Below are 20069 nucleotides of genomic sequence, written 5' to 3'. Positions count from 1 at the left end.
AAAAAAAGAAAGAAAGAAAGAAAGAAAGAAAGAAAGAGAGAAAAAGGAAGAAAGGAAGGAAAAGAAAAAAAAGAAAAGAAAGAGAAAAGAAACTCTGCCTCAGACAAGGTAGAAGGGCAGCACTGACACCTTAAGCTATCTTCTGACCTCCACATATCTGTACATACCCACGCAAACATGTATAAAAGCAAAAAATCTAAAGAAGAGGAAAATGTCTGAAACCTGTTTAAGAGTAATTACATCAGAGTCTCTAAGAGTTGTACCATCCAATACTTTACTTTTCCTTCCTCCCTCCCTCCTTCCCTTCCTCCCCCGACCCCGCTCAGATAGAGTCTTTCTATATAGCTCTGGTTGTCCCAGAACTCACTAAAGAAATCAGGTTGGGCCTGAACTCACAGAGATACAGCTGCCTCTGCCTCCGGAGTGCTAGGATTAAAGGTGTGCATCACATTCACAAATCAACACATTTAAAAATCACACCTGGACACCAGCCCCCAGAACCACCTTCTTTCGCCTTCTGGCTTTGCCCCTACCATCCCAAAAAGAAGCATCATCCTGACATCGACAGTTGACTGCCCATGCTTCCTGTCTGGCAGAGTGGGACTACATCATTCGTCTCGGTGCATTTGAGAGACTGAAAGGACATCCACAGTGCTGTATGTATATCTGTTTGGGTCTTGATTTTTTTGAGACAGTTCCCTATAGCCCATGTTGGCTTGGAACTTGCTATGTAGCTGAGGATGACCTTGAACTTCTGATCTTCCTGCCTCCATCTCCCACATGCTAGGATTACAGGCCTATGCCACCATGCCCCATCCTTGCACTTTAGACCTTGTGCTAACATGTTAGGCTGGCACTCTTCCACATGAGTTCTATCTCTAGCACATGCTGTGTTGTCTATGTAAACTGCATTTTTACTATTGATTCAATTGTATGGATATAATTTATTGCCTATGGAAGCAAAGAAAACTCTGGTGCCAGCCTTGTGAACACAAGTATCCACTCCTGTGAATACTTGCAGCACTTAGCAGCAGCACGGCTGGGTCACAAGGCAGGTTGACACACTTCTGCCATCCAAATGCTCCAAGGTGAATTGAAATCAGCAGCCGGAGTTCAGGTGCCACTGGAAGAATCCTGCCCTGTATCCTCTCTTTGGGGCTCACAGGGAAGAACGTGCCCCCCTTCCTTCCCAAGGCCAGTTGGCCTGCCTGGACCGAGAACCTAGGGACCTGACCATAGGGTCAGGCACATTGCAACCAGACAGGGTGGGTGACTCCCAGCTACTAGGGCCATGAGCCCACTTCCTGTGTTCTGCCAAGAGAGGGTTACAGGTTGGCTTTTTCCACGTGGCAAAAGCTAGTTTGGTATTATTGGAAGAATAACACAGTATTCTTTCTGGAAGTCTTGTGCTTTCTCAAAGCCACAGCCCCTCCACACAACCCAGAAACTGGCTGGCAAGAGTCCCCAGAGGACAAATAGGACATGGATGGAGTCACTGATATGCTAAAAGGTGAGGATAAAAGGGGTTTCTTTCCTGTGCAAAAATAATTCTATAGTTGCTATCTTTTTTTTAAAAAAGATTTATTTATTGTATGTATGTGAGTACACTGTCACTCTCTTCAGAGACACCATAAGAGGTCATCAGATCCCATTACAGATGGTTATGAGGCACCATATGGTTGCTCAGAATTGAACTTAGGACCTTTTGAGGAACAGCCAGTGCTCTTAACTGCCGAGCCATCTCTCCAACCCCCTGTAGTTGGTATCTTGAGGCCATACCTAGACAACATGTTGTACTGAGAGAATGGCTAAACCCTTCTGCTGAGTAGAAATGGGGAGGGAGACAGAGACAGGAGAGTCCCACAGCTGAATTTCATACTGGTGCAATGGGGTAGGAGTAGTAAATTGGAGGTCCCCTGCCAGGTCCCAATCCCATTGCCCCAACTCAGCAGCCCTGGAAAATGGCTCTTGGAGGAGCAGCATTTGTCAGGTCACAGGCCCTGCCCAGAGAAGGGTCTGAGCCACCTAGACTAGGAATGGACTGTTTACTTTTATTGCTTAGGGACACTTTGAGATGAAATAGGTATGTGGTGGGCAGAGGCTCTTCATCAAGAGATTATAGAAAGATCAGACCACAGCAGCCAGAAGCACGTGTATACTCCAGACCCAAGCAACACCATCTGCACTTGGCCAGGACCTTCCTGAGAGGAAAGAGGTAGCTCCTCAGATTCCCTTTGGATGAGTCCAAGCTGGGAAACGGGAGAAGATGGGGGCAGTGTGCAGTTGGAGTAAACAGCAGGGGTGAGCTGTGCAGATGTTCTGTAGGAAGGCCTAGAACTAAGCAAGAAACCACAGAGTACTGACCCAGGGGGTCTCAGGCCAGACCTCCAGTCTAGGAGAGAGCACAGGGGACCTGCTCCCCTTGGCTGTCTGTTAACTTCAGTTCTGCTTTCAGTGCCCAATGCTTGCAGCCAGACAGGAAACCTCCAGGTGAGGTTTGGCCCAAACCATGTACCTGGTTAGAAGCGCAAAGGTTAGATGTCATTTAGGCCATAAATGGGGCAAGTTGTACTGCCTGCATTCCCTGGCTGGAGAATGGGAAGCAGCTGGATTCTGTGTCCTTATACCATGGCAGTGTCCAACAACTAATCCTAGGCCATAGACACATCGGCATGAGTTTTGAGGGCCAGGAAGAGGAAAGGACTGAAGAGCACATTCAAACCATATCAAGCTTTGTTAGCTCAAGGAACTGTGTTCCTTTCTGGGGTGGTCTAGGATAAACAGTAAACAGGCCCAGCTCAGGTTGCCTACCATCTGACCCTAGGTCCAGTTCTAGCCCTGTGAGAATGAAGGCAGTATCTGAGGCCCAGTGCTAGAGCTAAAGGCCCTCCCTCATACCTGGAGAACATCAGATGATTCATACTCCAGTCTAGACAGGGGTCCTTCTTTCCTGGTATCATGTATCTAAGTAGCCTCAACTTACTATGTTGCTAAGGACAACCTTGAATCTGCAGTTCTGTCTTCCTGTCTCTACCTCTCCAGTTGCTAGGATGACAGTCATTAGCCACCAAACCCAGTATCTGTGGTGCTGGATATAGAACCTGGAGCTTCATGGATGCTAGGCAAGCACTCTACTAACTGAGGCACATCCCCGCCAATGGTGACCTTTCAATATAGCACACAGACTCTGCTCCCTGTTCACGTAGCTTTCCCTGGATGCAGGGTAGGTCCACAACTCCTCCAAAAGGTCCTAGGAGAGAGGACTGTAAAGAAACCAGAGAGGTTTTCCAGAGCTGAGAGGACAACCCAGAGGCCCTCTGGGGAATGGAGTTCCCTAGACAGACATTCCCCAATCTTTCACTTCTTTACTCCAAGGACAAACAAGCTAAGGGAGCTAGCAGCTCACGCACAGGTGTGGGCAGGCTCAGCCACCTGGGAGGTGGACACAGGCTGAACAAGAATGAGTTCTAGCCCTAACAGGAGTTTCTTCTCCCTGCAGGGAACTCAGAAACCATTGTTTTCCTACCCAGTAGATTGTGAGAGTTGAGAGCAAGGCTGGCTCCATCTTCTTACTGTGGCAGCCAAGATATTTATATTTGCCTGTGTCTCTTACTTCAGCCCAGATCTGGCCTGGCCCCCAAGTTCTCCACTGCCTAGGTGACTGGACCATCCCTAGTGGTCCAAACCCTTTTTCTCCTGTTTCCTGACCTCCGAACCCAAGTCTGGGCTCTCAGCCTACCAAAGGGATATAGTTCCTTGTGAGATAGAGGTCACAACAAGGTGTTCTTCACTCTGGAGGAGAGGGGGAGAAGAGGGGAATGGGCTGATAAGCTGCTCCTCTCTGCTGTGGCTGGGCTATGCTCTGCCAGCCTGCTCCTGCCCATGACAGAATCCTCTTGTCCTCGTCCTCCAGCACCTCCCCCTGAAGCTGTACCTGTGTCCAGGGATGGAAACGACCTCCATACTGCCCTGAAATGTCCTAGGCTGGGTGGCCTGCTTATATAACCATCTCTGGGCTGAGCCTTACCACTCAGTCTCTCACATTCCAGGGACTTGCCCAGTTTCATGCATGCAGTAAGTACTCAATAATAATCCAAGAGCTAAACAAACACCCCCAGCTGAAGGGCTCCTCTGTGTGTGCAGTTTGTTCAGAAATGGAGGGCTCTTAAGGTGCAGACACAAGCCTGAAGTGACAGCAGTCTCTGGATGGACCTTGAATCTCTGAAGGTCCTATCACTGCTTCAGAGCCTCTACAAAATAAAAGTACATAAAATTCTCTTGCTTAAAAAAAAAAAATTCTCTTGCTTATGTGCTGTATGATGATCTGAAAGAGGTCAAAGGGCAGTCCAAAAGTGGTGGGTGACCCCTACAGCCCTGCCCTTTGAGCTTCGATTTGTTTTTGTTTTTGTTTTGAGACAGGGTTTCTCTGTGTAGCCCTGGCTGTCCTGGAACTCACTCTGTAGACCAGGCTGGCCTCGAACTCAGAAATCCGCCTGCCTCTGCCTCCCAAGTGCTGGGATTAGAGGCATGTGCCATCACCTCCTGGCTTGAGCTTCTAATTCCTTACCAGCACAATGAGAGCTGTAGCACCATGTCCCACCACACTCCTTGAAGGATACAAAGAGGTATAGCTTCCTCCCCACAGAATTAACAACATGGGAATACAACCAGGCCTCATGTGCACCCACAAAGCTCCATGCATGCCTTGAATGCCTAAATATTTTCTTTGGCCTATGACAGAAGGGAGCAAGAGCCTGGAGAAAAAGGCATTCCAGTTCCTAGGTTGCACCAGCAATAGGCTCCCATCTGCTAACCTGGAGAGACACAACTCCCTCTCACCCAGCCATGCTCAGAAGCCATCCTCATTGTCCCTCCCTCATCCACAGGAAGTTTTTGGGTAGTTGTTGCTGTTTCTGTCCTGCACAGAGCACAAACGCCTGCAGAATGGAAACAGTCACTAGGGAGACAGTCAGGGACAAACAGCTGAAACCCAGGAGCTCCCCTTATGGGACACCCAGGCTTTCCTACAGAGCCTGGGCCACATCGGGAAGGCAGTAGGTTCTGCAAACCACGTGGCTGGCAGCTAGCCCCGCCAGCAGTGCCCACAGCTGGGGCAGCATCTGTTAAGCTGGCACCCTTGAACCTGATGACAGATCACTTTTTTGGCAGGCTTCTTGGGACCTGGCCATCTCCACATAAGAGCTGGTCATTCAGGTCTAAAAACAGACTTGCATTCAGTCAGAAACAGAACACCCCTATACTCCAGTGGCTACTCTTCTGAAGGGAGGTGGTACAGACAACCTTGGCTACACAGATTCCCCCCACTCAGGCTGCCAGGGGTGTGGCTAGTCTCCAACAACAAGCCAGCTCTGTTTACCCATGGATACTGTCCAGCAGAACCCATTCTAGCATCTGAGGATGCCCATCTCAGAATCCCTGTGGCCCTGTGGACACACCAGATTCTGTTCAGAACCACAGGCAACTGGGAGGCCTGGGGCCCTGGGAGAGACAGGGTGGGGTGGAGGCAGGGACGCAGGCCAGGAACCACAACTTCTGCTGGGAGCTTTGAGGAAGCCACTGTTGCTTTCTGGGACAAGAAAGTCTCCACTTAGGAGGTAAAAAGCAGAGGCCAGGAAGCTAGGTGACCTACCCTGCCCTCTGTTAGAAGGATTCTTGTCCCAGAAGGGGGCTGGCCGCATGCTCAGAGACTGCCAGCTCCCCTCCCTTCTGCCTTCTTGCTACAGATACCAATTGAAAAATGAATGCTTGCTGTTCCACTTTGGGCGAGTGCTGTGTGTTCCAGGAAAGGAAGGCAAGCACCCCTCAGCGTGCACCCCCCCCCCCCCGGGAGGCAGACATGAAACAAATATTTACACAAACCAGTACATAATTATAAGTCTATAATGTATGCCCTGAGGAAAATCATGGGAGCCAGGAGAAATTCTATCAGGGGGCGGGGCTCACCTGTGGCAGGCAAGAGTGACTCTTCTAAAGCAACAAAGGCCCTGCAGCTGATCTCCTTTGGATGCTCACCAGATGATGGCTGCAGAGGTGACCTCATTAGAGAGGTCAAAGGGCAGGAGGCCAGAGGTGTGGAACTGTATGAGACACATAACAGAGGCCCTGTGAGCAGTATTAGTGAACAGTAAGGTGGCGAATAGTGAGGCCAGAGGTGTCGGGCCAGAGCTGGATAGTACAGACCCTGTGAGCCTCAGTGTGAGTCACAACCTACAAGCAATGGGTACTCAGAGAAGGGATTTAAAAGAAAGGAAGAATACTATCGACTTTGTTTTTTTTTAATCATAAGTATTTTTATTAAATTATTTATGTGCATAGATGTGGGTGCGTGTGTGCCTGTAGAGGTCAGAACATAACTTCATGGTGGTTCTTTCTTTCCACCATGTGGTTTTCAGGGATTGAATCAGACTTGTTCAACCATCATGCTGGATCTTAACACTAAACTGTATCTTTAAAATGCTTAAGATGCGGGCTGGTGAGATGGCTCAGTGGTTAAGAGCACTGACTGCTCTTCCAAAGGTCCTGAGGTCAATTCCTAGCAACCACATGGTGGCTCACAACCATCTGCAATGTGATCTAATGCCCTCTTCTGGCGTGTCTGAAGACAACTACAGTGTACTCATATACATAAAATAAATAAATAAATCTTTAAAAAATGGTTAAGATGCTAAGTTGCATGTTATGTGGATTTCGTAAATCACACTTCATTCATTCATTCATTCATTTTTGAGGCAGGGTCTCACTATGTCTCCCAGAAATCAGCTTGTTTCTGCCTCCCAAATTCTGGGATTAAATGAATGTGCTACCTAGCCAACAGTTTTAAAAAGAACCCTTACAACTCAATGAAAAGACAAATAGCCCTATTAAAGAGTGGCACATATTTGAAGCAATATTTCTCAAAAGAAGACACTAAATGTCCAGGAAGCGTGTAAAAAGGCCAACAACATCATTTATCACCAGGGAAAGAGAATCAAAGCCACAAAGCATGCCACTTCTCGCCCCCCAGAAGACAGTCTGGGTGACAGACAGGTGTGGGTGAGGCTGTGGAGACACTGGCACTCCTCTCTCCCTCTGGTGGGAATGTGGAATGGGGCAAGTGCTTCGAAAAGCAACCTGGTGTTTCTTCAGACCACTAAAGTTAGCACACAACATGACAAACATCCCCAGGAACATACAAAGGAGAGTTCATCGACTGGAGAAATGGCTCGGTGGTTAAAAGCATGTCTGCTCTTCCAGAGGACCAGAGTTCGATTTCCATTACCCACATCACAGTTCACAAGCATCTGCAACTCCAGCTCCTGGGGGAATCTAACACCTCTAGGCCTCTATGGGCACTTCACACACACATGCCACACACAGACATCTCTCCAACTAAATAATTAAAAAATAAATAAAACAAACAAAATTGCACAAAAAATAAATAAAACAAATAAACAAAATTGCACATCCACACAAAATACTATGCATGAATTCTCACAACATTATTCAGAAAAGCCAAAAGATGAAAACGGCCCAAACACCAAAAGCTCATCCATAAATAAACAATATTTCTTTAGCTATCAAAAAAAAAAAGACCCAACAGACAAAAAACGCTGATAATGCTAATCCCAAATGAATCTCTTTTTAAAACTCACGGTAGTGCTGTGGGAAGTGATAGCTGATCTCAGTGAGTGCAGATGCCGGAAGAGGACGTCAAATCCCCTGAAGCTGGAGTTACAGGTAGTTACTGAGCCTTCTCTCCACCCTCTCTATAAAAGGATCTTTACAATACTGTTAATGAAAGAAGCCAGTCACAAAAGACCACTTACTCTGTGGTTAGATGTGTAAGGAAAACACAAAACTGGCAGATCTATACACAGACAAAAGGCAGACTGGTACTTCCTGGGGGGCAGGGAACGGGCAAACCAGTCGGTAGTGATGTCTAATGATACATTTAGTTTCTTTGCAGGGCAAATATTCTGGAATTAAACAGTGGTCTTGGTTACACAACTGTGTGAACATTATAAACATCACTGAACTGGACAGGCAGCAGATGGCTGTGTAGCACATGCTCTTAGCCGGTATAAGGCCCTAGTTGCATCCCTAGCACCAAATAAAAAAGCAAACAAACATGAATTTTATGGTGTATGAATTCTATCTCAATGTAAATGAGGAGGGAGGGAGAGAAGAAGAAAGAAGAGATCCAGGATTTAAAGATTGTTTCGAAGAAAAAGAGAGACGTATCCCGCCCCCCAATTAGGTTATAAATGGTGGTTTAAGAAATAGAAAAAAATAAAAGCAGGGGAAATGCTGGCACTCGCCTTTAATCCCAGCATTCGCCTTTAATCCCGGCACTCAGGAGGTAGGGACAGGGGGAATCTCTGAGTTCCAGATCAGCCAGGGCTACACTGGGAAACCTTGTCTGGAAAAACAAGACAAAACAAATAGGAAGATACAAAATTCCAGGTGTGTAGGTTGCCATGAAAACAAGGAAGCATTTCCGAAGGAGGACAAACAGCGCTGAGGTTTGCTGAGCTTAAGTAACAGCAGAAGGGAAAGGATGGACCTTGAATTCGGACACGTGGACGGGTAACCTCAGCAAGGACACTTGGGTGCTGTGATGGGCCTGGCTCCTCCTTCCTTCCTGCCAGACTGGTGACTGGGAGGGACAGTGAGTCTCTGACCACATGTGAGGAAACCGGGCCACCAGCCAGCTCAGTACCACAACAGCCTGGGATGCTTGCCTCTCCTCATTTCCAGTAAGAGATGGCGTGGTTGCCGGGGTTGGGCAGGGCTACACATTTCTCTGGTCCTAAAAGGTTGTTGAGCGCTTTCGTTAGAGACCCGGTGCTGCCTCACTGTCTGGTTACATCCCCCCACCTCCAGCCACTCTCACCTGCAGCTCCTCCACCCCAAGGACGCACCAACCACAGTTTCTTTGCTAAACCTGCCCTGGAAAGACCGGGAAGACCAAGGTCCCTGGGTCCCTGGTGGCAGCCACACCCAGAATTCCAGTACCACACTTAGTGGTTCCCAAGGCGGCGCCGGCAGCGACACTGATCGCGTCAATGTGGCGCGGTCCGGCTCTCTGCCAGCTGGTGAGTCGAGCTGGTAGCACAGAGTAGATCGGGAGACCTGACGTGAGGGCAGGAGCAGCGCCCCCACCAACCAGCTACCCGGGATGCTGAGCCCGCGCTGGGCTCCTGGAGTGGCGCCCAGTACCAGAGCTGGCAGCTGGTCGCGCGACTGTGCACACCCCTGGCAGGGCTGGAGTCCACACCCTGCCTCAGGCCCTCGACAACGTGGCTCCCCAGGCAGATTCCTGACCAATGATCCAGTCTTGAGCAGCTTGCTGGGTCCTGGGGCCTTTTCCCCAGGGAGTACCCCAAACTATGTAATTGATAAAAACTCCTAGGGAGTGCCAGCTCTCGCCACTGTTAATTCAACCTTTGGAGGCTGTAGCTACTGTACAAAGGTGAGAAGTATAAAGATTTATGTATTTAAAAGAAATTGTTGGGGCTGGTGAGATGGCTCAGCGGGTAAGAACACTGACTGCTCTTCTCAAGGTCCTGAGTTCAAATCCGAGCAACCACATGGTGGCTCACAACTACCCGTAATGAGATCTGACGCCCTCTTTCTGGTGCATCTGAAGACAGCTACAGTGTACTTATGTATAATAATAAATAGATCTTTTAAAAGAAAGAAAGAAAGAAAGAAAGAAAGAAAGAAAGAAAGAAAGAAAGAAAGAAAGAAAGGAAGGAAGAAACAAACAAAGAAACAGAGAAAGAAAGAGAGAAAGAGAGAAAGAAAGAAAGAAATTGTTGTTTGACAGTATAAGAAAAACCTAGGGTGTTGGTGAGATGGCCTAGTCAGTAAGAACACTTGTCATGCAAGATGAGGGCTTCAATTTAATCTGGAACGAGGAGATGGAGAGCAATGGAGGCAGACACTTGACCTCTGAATCAAGTGAAAAAGAGCAAGCAGACACATGCACATGCACATGCACACAGAGAGACAGAGAAACTGTAATACCTTGACCATACATAACAAACACAGTAAGAGATGCCCCCAGCCTCACACACACTAGGCAAGCCTCACACACACTAGGGGGATGCCTCACACACACTAGGCAAGGATTCTACTAGCCCACCCAAATACATCCCTAACCCTCAGGGTTCATTACTATTCTGTTACAAGAGCAACACAAAAATCTATAGCTGGGTGTGGTGGCCCATGCCTGGAATCACAACATTCATGAGGCTGAGGCAGGAGGATCATGAGGCTGAGTTAGAGGTCCACCTAGATTACATAACGGGAAGGTTGGGGGAAGGTTGGGGGAGAGGTAAACGCTTGCAAGTTGACTCTAAATGGTCCTACATTTTATTTGATCTGGAAGACTATACACTTGAGAACAGTCAAAATTTTTTTGAAAAGAAAGTGTGGAGGCTTCACCTAGCCAAATGTAAAAACAAATTACAAAGGTATTACTGGCTTACAAATGAGTAATAGATCAATGGGACTCAGAGAGGCCAGCAAATGATCTGTGGATATAAGAAATTTGAAGCCAGGCAGTGGTGGCACATGCCTTTAATCCCAGCACTTAAGAGGCAGAGGCAGGCGGATTTCTGAGTTTGAGGCCAGCCTGGTCTACAGAGTGAGTTCCAGGACAGCCAGGGCTACACAGAGAAATCCTATCTCGAAAAACCAAAACAATAAATAAATAAATAAATAAATAAATAAATAATAAAAATTAAAAAAAATTGAGTGTATAATGAAAATATTTTGAGAAAGAGAAAACAAATTGCTTAGTAAATGTGATAGGACATAGGCTATCTCACATCACTCACAAAAGTATATCCCAGGCACAGTAAACATCTGTGTATCTCTAACTTTTAGGTTAAATTGAGGCAGGGTCTTGAACTCAAGTCAATCCTCCTGCTTCAGTTTTCTGAATTCTGGGATTACAGGCATACATCATCACACTTAACTAAATACCTGTAAGTCTAAATCTATAAAGAATTAGAATAAAAGTGAAACTTTTTTTAATATCAGAAGACTGTCCCAAGTAAGGTACAAAATCTAGAAAACAAAGATTTAACTGTATAAGGGACTGCAGAGATGGCACAGTGGTCCCACACACTGGCTGCTCTTCCAGAGGACCCAGATTCTATTCCCAAAACCCATATGGTGGCTCACAACGGTCTGTGGCACCTGCCCCAAGAAGCGTATACCTCTGGCCTTCTTCGGTACTTAGACTCACAAGTACATACATATATGTAGGTGTGCATACACCTATACATAGTTTTAAAATAATAAAGCTCCCCCACCTTTTTTGTTTTTTCGAGACAGGATTTCTCTGTGTAGCTTTGGCTGACCTGGAACTTGCTCTGTAGACCAGGCTGGCCACAAACTCACAGAGAACCATCTACCTCTGCCCACCCCCCACCCCCACCAAGTGCCAGGCTCCAGTAATAATGTTTTTAATTGCATAAGAAATGTTAGACTATTCTACATCAAAATTTAAAATTTGATGAACAAATCAAAGCTGAGCAGTGGCATGTGCCCATCACTCAATGCCCCGAGGCTAAGGCAGGTGACCTGGGCAACACAGCGGGAATTTGGCTCAGTGGTTAAGATCACAGGCTGCTCTTCCAGAGGTTCTGAGTTCAGTTCCCAGAAACCACATGGTGGCTCAAAATCATCTGTGATGGAATCTGATGCTTTCTTTGGGTGTGTCTGAAGACAGTGACAGTGTACTTCCATAAAATAAATAAATAAATGTTTTAAAAAGCATTTGTGGGCCGGGCAGTGGTGGCATACGCCTTTAATCCCAGCACTTGGGAGGCAGAAGCAGGTAGATTTCTGAGTTCAAGGCCAGCCTGGTCTACAGACAGAGTGAATTCCAAGGACAGCCAGGGCTATACAGAGAAACCCTGTCTCAAAAAAACAAAAAACCAAAAACACAAAAAAACAAAAAACAAACAAAAACCATTTGTACAATGACTGAGTTTTTAAATATACAATGAATATACCCAAATTAAGTAACCTAATAGAAAAATGAGCAAAGCCACAGTAGAGGGACACTCCTGTAATCCCAGAACTAGAAAGGCTGAGCTAAAATTGTGGAACATTCTAGGCTAGCTTGGGATATAGTTTCAGGCCAATCCTATCTCTAGAAACAAAAACAAACAAACAAACCAACCATCCAAGTCTAATGACCTGAGTTCCATCCTTGGAACATATCATGGGAAGAAGAGACATGACTCCTGAAAGATGTCCTCTGATCCTACATGCATGCTGTGGCACACACATGCACACGTAATACACAGCATTATAAAAATATGAAATAAGTAGAATTAAATTTGAATCTACAATTAGGTCAAAGTAAAAAGTTTCCTTTTAAAAATTAACTTTGGGGGGCTGGAGAGATGGCTCAGCAGTTAAGAGCACTGACTGCTCTTCCAAAGGTCCTATCCCAGCAACTACATGGTGGCTCACAACCATCTGTAATGAGATCTGATTCCCTCTTCTGGTGTGTCTGAAGACAGCTACAGTGTACTCACATATAATAAATAAATAAATAAATAAATAAATAAATAAATAAATCTTTAAAAAAATTTAACTTTGGGCTGAAGAGATGGCTTGCAGGCCTGGGTCAGCATGCCAGTTTGACCACTCACAACTATGACACCGGCTCAGTGTGACCACTCACTCACACCTATGACACCGGCTCAGTATGACCACTCACTCACACCTATGACACCAGCTCAAGGGGATCCAAAGTCTCCAGCCTTGGGAAGCACCTTTGGAAACATGTGCACGTTCCCCAACACGGACACATACACACGTTTTTAAAGAAATGAACTTTGGCTAAGTTTGGTGGCACATGCCTTTATCCTAGCACTTGGGAGGCAGAGGCAGGTGGATTTCTGAGTTTGAGGCCACCTGGTCTACAGAGTGAGGAGGTCTCTGTAGGACAGCCAGGGCTACACAGAGAAACCCTGACCCCAAAAAAAAAAAAAGATTATTTATTTTATGAATATGAGTACACTGTAGCTGTCTTCAGACACACTAGAAGAGGACATCGGATCCTATTATGGATGGTTGTAAGCCACTATATGGTTGCTGGGAATTGAACTCAGAGCCTCTGGAAGACAGTCAGTGCTCTTAACCACAGAGCCATCTCTCCATCCCAGAATTTTCTTACTTAGTGATTTCAGCAGGAGGGCCCAGTACCTTTCAGGTGCCTCCACCACTAAGTAGATGGTCCTGGGTTCTATAAGAAAGCAGGCTGAGCTGAGCGGGCTATGAGGAGTGAGCCAGTTAGCAGGTTCCTACGGCCCAGGTTCCTGCCCAGGCTTCCGTCAGTGATGGAGAGGGGCCTGAGAGCTGTGAGCGGAAGCAAATCCTTTCCTCTCCAAGTTGTTTTAGGTCATGATATTTCACCACAGCAATAGAAACCCTAACTAAGACCTGGGGGTGTAGCTTAACAGTAGAGTGTTCGTCTAGCTTGTGCAATGTCTTAGGTTTATTCTGAGCACCTTAAATCTTGAGGTAGAATGAACTTTACACCTTAGAAAGGAAGACAGAGGAAGTTCTCAGAGCTGACGCTGAATCATCAGCGATCCTCCAAGCTGGAGGCACATGGGAGGAGACACCTTTGGGTGAGCACGTACACACTATCAGTTCCATAGCCGTCATAGCCTGGGGATCTCTCACAAAGCCAGTTAAAGTCTAAATGACAGTGAATTGAGAGCTCAGAGGTGAATCTTGTAGAGTAGGACCTCAGACCCAGATTTCTCTGGAAAGTTGGATTACTTGTATAGCATTACATTGACTACCTAGAAATGACATAAAAGACCAAAAAAAGAAAAAACAAGAAAAAAAAAGAAAAGCAAAAAAAAAAAAAAAGCAGCAACACAAAATCCTTCTCTCTCTCTCTCTCTCTCTCTCTCTCTCTCTCCACCCCCCCTTTTGTTTGAGACAAGGGTTTCTCTGAGTAGTACTGGTCTCAAACTCAGAGATCTGCCTGCCTCTGCCTCCTGAATGCTGGAATTGTGCTCTCGAGTGCTCTCGTGTACACACACACACACACACACACACACACACACACACACACACACACACAGAGCTCAGGGGTATGGATACAGATGAGTGGTAAGAGTTATGGCCTACTCTGAGACTCCAGGTTCGATCTGTAGAACCGACACAAAAAGCAAAAGAAGTATGTGACCAGAAAGACGAAGTTGGGTTTAAAACAAAACGTGGGCCCACTCCATAGTTTCCTAAGGCATGTGACTGCAGCCATGATTCTAAAACCCAAACAGACCATCCTCTAGTAAGTGACCCTCCACTCACAACAATCTGTCATTCTGCTGCTTCTTTGATGAAACGCAACCATTCCTAGTCTGATGGGTACAGTCAAGGCCATGCCCCACCCTCACCCCATCCCCTCCAAGTAGCCTTCTCCCTTTCTGCTCCTCCAAAGTCTCTTCCCACATTACAGACCCCAGGTGACAAGCTAACAGTGCTTCTCAACCTTCCTAATGCTGCAACCCTTTAATGCAGTTCCTCTTCTTGTGGTGACTCTCAACCTTAAAATTATGGTCTTTGCTACTTCATAGCTGTAATTTTGCTGCTGTTATAAAAGAAATGTAAATATCTTGATATGCAGGATATCTGATATGTCACCCCTGTGAAAGAGCTGGTTGACCACCAAAGAGGTCTTGACCCACAGGCTGAGGGCTGCTTGTGTAATGTAAACCACATCCCTCAGGGGTACACAGGTTGCAATGCAGGTAGGTGTGTGAATTCCTTGGGGGGAGCGGGTGGCAGAAGTATCCTTAGACCTCATCACCAATAAAACAGATTCAAGATGCAGGCTCCCAAAATGATTCTGACAAACAAGCAAACAAGAAATAATAAACACTCGGCTTCAACCATGGTCTCTAAGTGCCCTTCCCAGGAACAGGAACAGGGTGTCTTAGAGAGGTAGCGGATTCTGAATCCAAAGAAGTAAAGGCACAAATAAGCCTAAAACATCTAATCCTACCCAAAATGAAGGAGGGAGGAAGGCATCAATACCGTGGTCATGGCACAAAGACTCATCCACAACCTTGAAAGATGGTCCAGTTTGAGTATCAATCAGAATTCTGTTTACAGTGGACTACAATATACCCACTATGCTGAAATCTATGAGGACATAATAACACAAATCACTGGTCAACACTAGAGACCCATCTCATAATTTCTGAAAAGTAGTAAATAATTTTTTTGAGATTTTTATTTATTTATTTTAATGATTTATTTTATGTGAATTGGTGTTTTGCCTGCATGTATGTCTGTGTGAGAGTGCCTGGTCCCCCGGAACTGGAGGTACAGATAGTTGTAAGCTGTGATGTGGGTGCTGGGAATTGAACCTGGGTCCTCTAGAAGAGCAGCCAGTGCTTTTACCACTGAGCCATCTCTTCAGCCACTGAAAACTAGTGAATAAAAAGAGAAAGCCAAGTATTTATTCCAGTACTACCTATCCTCAGAGTACTCAAAGAGGGGACCCTTCTTTGAAAAGAAGGAGTCCACCTGATAAATTAAGAAAGGCTTGCAGAATTAGATTCATGATCCTTTTGCTCTTTAATGAAATGAGTCTAGATGACATAATCATCAGGGGTTGCTTACATGACCCAAAGGGATAGAACCAAACATTGGGTTTCCTTGAAGTTAAAATACCCTCCCTACTTGCTCAGGGTTCTAGATCCACCTTCCAGGTGAGAAATTTTGCTTGTATGTATGTTTGTCAGTCTATGCACTCCTTGCAAGCCTAGGGCCTGTAGGAGCAAGAAGATGGCATCAGATCTTCTGCAAATGGAGTTACAGATAGTTGTGAGCCACCACTTGGGTGCTGGGAACAAGCCTGAGTCCTCTGGAAGAACAGCTAGTGCTCTTAACTGCTGAGCCAACTCATCAGCCCCTTCAGTATTTTAACCACTATCACCAAAGTGGGAGTTAGGCATTGTGACTCACACCTGTAATCTCAGTGTTGGGCGGCTGAGACAAGAGGAACCCCATGAAATCCATTTCAAGGCAACCTGGGCTATAGAGATACCATCTCTCTCTGTCTCTCTCTGTGTCTCTCTGTGTGTGTCTCTCTCTCTGTCTCTGTCTCTCTCTCTCTCTCTCATACACATACACTCTTAAATGAAAATTTTTAAAAAATTAAACACAGAACAAAAATTTCAATTCCTTTGGTAGCAAAGGAAGCTTTGTGATTCTGAGTGTCACTGACTTACCATAAAATTAAATTTCTGAATAGCCCTTCAAGTTTCAAAAGTTATTTTTGGAGCTTGGGACATAGTTTAGTGGTAAAATGAATGCTGAGTGTGTATGAGTCCTGATTTAGATTCTTCAGCACCACCAAAGAGAAACAAAAAGGCTCCAATAGTGACGATAATGTAAATAATGTTCTGTGTGGCCTAAGTGATCACTGGCAAGCTTTGAGTCATTTTGGTTAATTCAAACACAGTTGAAAATATAGAGAGGAATGGTCTTACATTCCAGAGACAGCTGTTTGCCCAGGCTTACCAAGGTTGCCACTGACCCTCAGTCAGAAAAAAAGGGGGGCTGATGAAATGAAATATCAGGGTGACTGGAGAGATGGCTCGGCGATTAAGAGCAGTGACTGCTCTTCCAGAGGTCCTGAGTTCAATTCCCAGCAACCACATGGTGGCTCACAACCATCTGGAATGGGATCTGATGCCTTCTTCTGGGTGTGTCTGAAGAAAGCTGCACTGTACTGTACTCACATAAACTAAATAAACAATTCTTTAAAAAAAGAAAAGAAAAGAAAAGAAACCCCAGAAGGGTTTGGACAACTGTTTGATAAGCCTTTGATAGGCTACGTCAGCACACAAAGAAGGAAAGCATTTCACTCGAGACTTAAACAAATTCTTTAAGTGCTTTTTACTTACACTTAAAAAAAAAAAAAGGTCCAACCTGGTCTTAGTGATGTAAGCCTGGAATCCCAGCTCCTCGGGAGGGCTGAGCATTCGAGGACAGCATGGGCAGTTTATGAAAACCTTTAAAAAGATGTAAAGAGCTGGGAAGCTGGGCTTGGGGGGCTAAGAGTCAGGGGCAGCCTGGAGAGATAGCTGGGACAATCCCTGGCCAAGAGCCTGCCTGGCAAGCCTGATGACCCCAGTTCAGTTCTTAGAATTTATGGTGCAAAGGTGAAAACTCCCCAAAAGTTTTCCTTTGGCAGGTGTTGAGGTGCATGCCTTTAATCTAAGCACTCAGGAATTAAGTGCATGGCACACATGAGCTGAGACTGTGCATACACGCTAATAAAGAATATAAAAATAAAAAGAGCTCAATGTTGGGGGCTGGAGAGAGGGCTCAGTGTTTAAGAGCACTGACTGCCCTTCCAGAAGTCCTGAGTTCAATTCCCAGCAACACATGGTGGCTCACAACCATCTGTAATTGGATCTGATGCCTTCTTCTAGTGTGTCTGAAAACAGCTACAGTATACTCACTCACATAAAATAAATAATTAACACTTTTTTTTTTTTAAAAAAAAGAGCTCAAGGTTATTTTTTAGCACCATATGAAGTATAAGACTAGCGCTGGTGATTTGAGGTCCTGTCTGAAAAATCAATAATAAATAATAAAAAAAAATATTTTTAAATAACCCTGAAAGAGTTGGGGGTGTGGCTTAATGGTAGTGTACTTACCTAACCCTGGAGCTGATCTTTGGAGCTGAATGATAGGCAGATAGGTAGGTAGGTAGCCTAATGTAATTTTAAACATCATTGAGGAAATACTAATTTAGAACAAAATTTTAAAAGTCGATTCATCGACAACAAGTTATTCAAACTAAGTCTAAATTCCAAGTTATTCAAACTAAGTCTAAATTCTAGCCAAGTATTTCTCAACTAACAAAAATGTGCAAAGATGTAGGAGAAAGAGAGGAAGGGAAACAGTTTGTCCCTTTGAAGCTTATATGCTTAAGAATAATGCACACTGCCACCATAGGCAGGTACACTGTAGGGGAAACTGTTAGTTCTCTATCATGAAGGAAGCTCATTCCCTTGTGTGTGTGTGTGGGGGGGGGGTAGGTGAGTATCTGTGCACATTCAAGGAGGCCAGAGGAGGACATCTGGTGCCTGCTCCACCACTTCATTCCCTTGAGATGGGGTCTTTCGGAGCCTGGAGCAAGCCCCGGTGATGTCTCTTTCTCTCCCTTCTATAGTGCTGGGGTTATATGTTCAATGGCCACACCCAGCTGGAACTCAGGCCCTCATGCTTAAGCCATGGTGTTGCTATCTACTGGGCCATGTCCCCAGCCTCAGGATACTCATTCTTGGGGCTATTTACCCTAATCCCCATTCTTCCCTACGTTAATAAACAGGTAGGAGGATTAACCATAGCTTACAGGTTAGAGACTAGGAGCTGAGAGAGTGATGCCCTACAGTATATGTGAAGAGGTACAGGAGCCAGGCAGCCTTGGCGCATGCCTCTAATCCCAGCACTTGGGAGGTAGAGGCAGGAGGATTTCTGAGTTTGAGGCCAGCCTGGTCTACATACAGAGTGAGTTCCAGGACAGCCAGGGCTACACAGAGAAACCCTATCTTGGGGGAAAAAAAAAAGAGGTACAGAGGCCAAGCCTGACCTCAGTCAAGCTCATAACTGTATCCAAGACAGTTATGGAATTAAGGGAAATTTGTCTTCTCCTCTCAGAGAAGGATGAACATGTCATTTTCCAGTATCCAGACTCAGATACTAGACACGGAAGTAGAACGCTATACCCTTCTTGATTTGATGGGCTTCCAAGACATGTCACAGCAAAGGGAAAAATATGAAAAGAACTGAGACATCTCCAGGAGTGGAGGAGGTGGAAACTCGTGAGGTAGAACCACCGACTGTGCGGAGGGGTGTTCTTTAGGGAGCCAAAGTCGCATCTCTTTGTACTTTATGGTAAAGCAGGCTCTGAGACAGAAGTGACTTGTTCCAAGTCAGAGCAAGATGGGAAGAGCATTCGAATCCATCTCTGACTCTCAGAGCGAAGCCCTTCATGTCAGTCTTATAAATAGGGAATGTGTCTCTCACAGTAGCCAAAGCCGCAGCTTAGCCAGCTTAAGGGCTGGGCGGAGTCACCTTGACAGGCACTAGCAGATCATGGGGGACACTAGCTCCCTGGAGCGTAAACCGTCTTGAATACTGTGTCCTCAGCCCTAGTGGGGTCACCAGAACATCCCCAGTGAATGAATTAACATAGAAGTACTTCTAGTCCCAAAGAAAGTTTTGAGGACCAACCTGAGTTCAGAAATTTTAAAACAAGTACCATGGGAAGGCCTGGGTGAGGAAGGAAGGCTCAGGCTGACCTCTCTACACTAGTTAGAAACTTCTTGCCCTCTGGCGAGCTGAGAAGAACTTCTTTTGGCCCCAGCAGACACCTCATGAATGCTCAGGAGAAACCAGTCAGCTTTGCCCTCTCGATCTGTTCACTTGCCTTAAGGTACCCACTGACAACATCCTTAATGACTGCCAAACTATATAACTTTTACTCTATGAGTGTCTTTCTATGCTGCAGTCCAGCTGGCCTTATGAGGAGACCGAGGAGCAGTATGCATGGTGAGTGAGATACCCTCTACCCATCTCTTCTGGCAATACTTTTCTCTTTCTGCTTTAAGAGTAGAAGGACACAACCAGCCACATATGTTGAAGGAGGCAAACACAGAGACATGGGCTGATCACAGCTTACTGGACAACTCACCCCTTCAAGCCCTTAGAGGACTGAGCTACCAACTCAACACCCTATGTACCAAGGTTGATGTGGGAACAAGATCACATTTGCCCCACCTCAATCCATCCTGGCTGGCCAGGGATGTCTGATTGTGCAGGCTTAGGGCTGGGAGGGAGGAAGAATTTAGTTTCATCAATGGGCTGCATCTTCCCCTAAATAATCTCATCTGCACTACTTCAAAAGTTAAATTCCGTGCCGGGCGGTGGTGACGGCGCACGCCTTTAATCCCAGCACTTGGGAGGCAGAGGCAGGCAGATTTCTGAGTTCGAGGCCAGCC

General features: G+C 45.9%; 1 protein-coding gene across 2 annotated transcripts in view; it reads right to left on the bottom strand.

Annotated features, from left to right (window-relative positions):
* Window positions 1-20069, bottom strand: part of Gramd2a (GRAM domain containing 2A) — a 41867-nt gene that overhangs the window by 20699 nt on the left and 1099 nt on the right. The gene's annotated exons all lie outside the window — the stretch shown is intronic.

The sequence above is a fragment of the Mastomys coucha genome, unplaced genomic scaffold (genome assembly GCF_008632895.1).
Source record: "Mastomys coucha isolate ucsf_1 unplaced genomic scaffold, UCSF_Mcou_1 pScaffold23, whole genome shotgun sequence".
Taxonomy (NCBI): domain Eukaryota; kingdom Metazoa; phylum Chordata; class Mammalia; order Rodentia; family Muridae; genus Mastomys; species Mastomys coucha.
The sequence above is the reverse complement of the archived record's forward strand: the minus strand, read 5'-3'. Positions and strand labels throughout refer to the sequence as shown.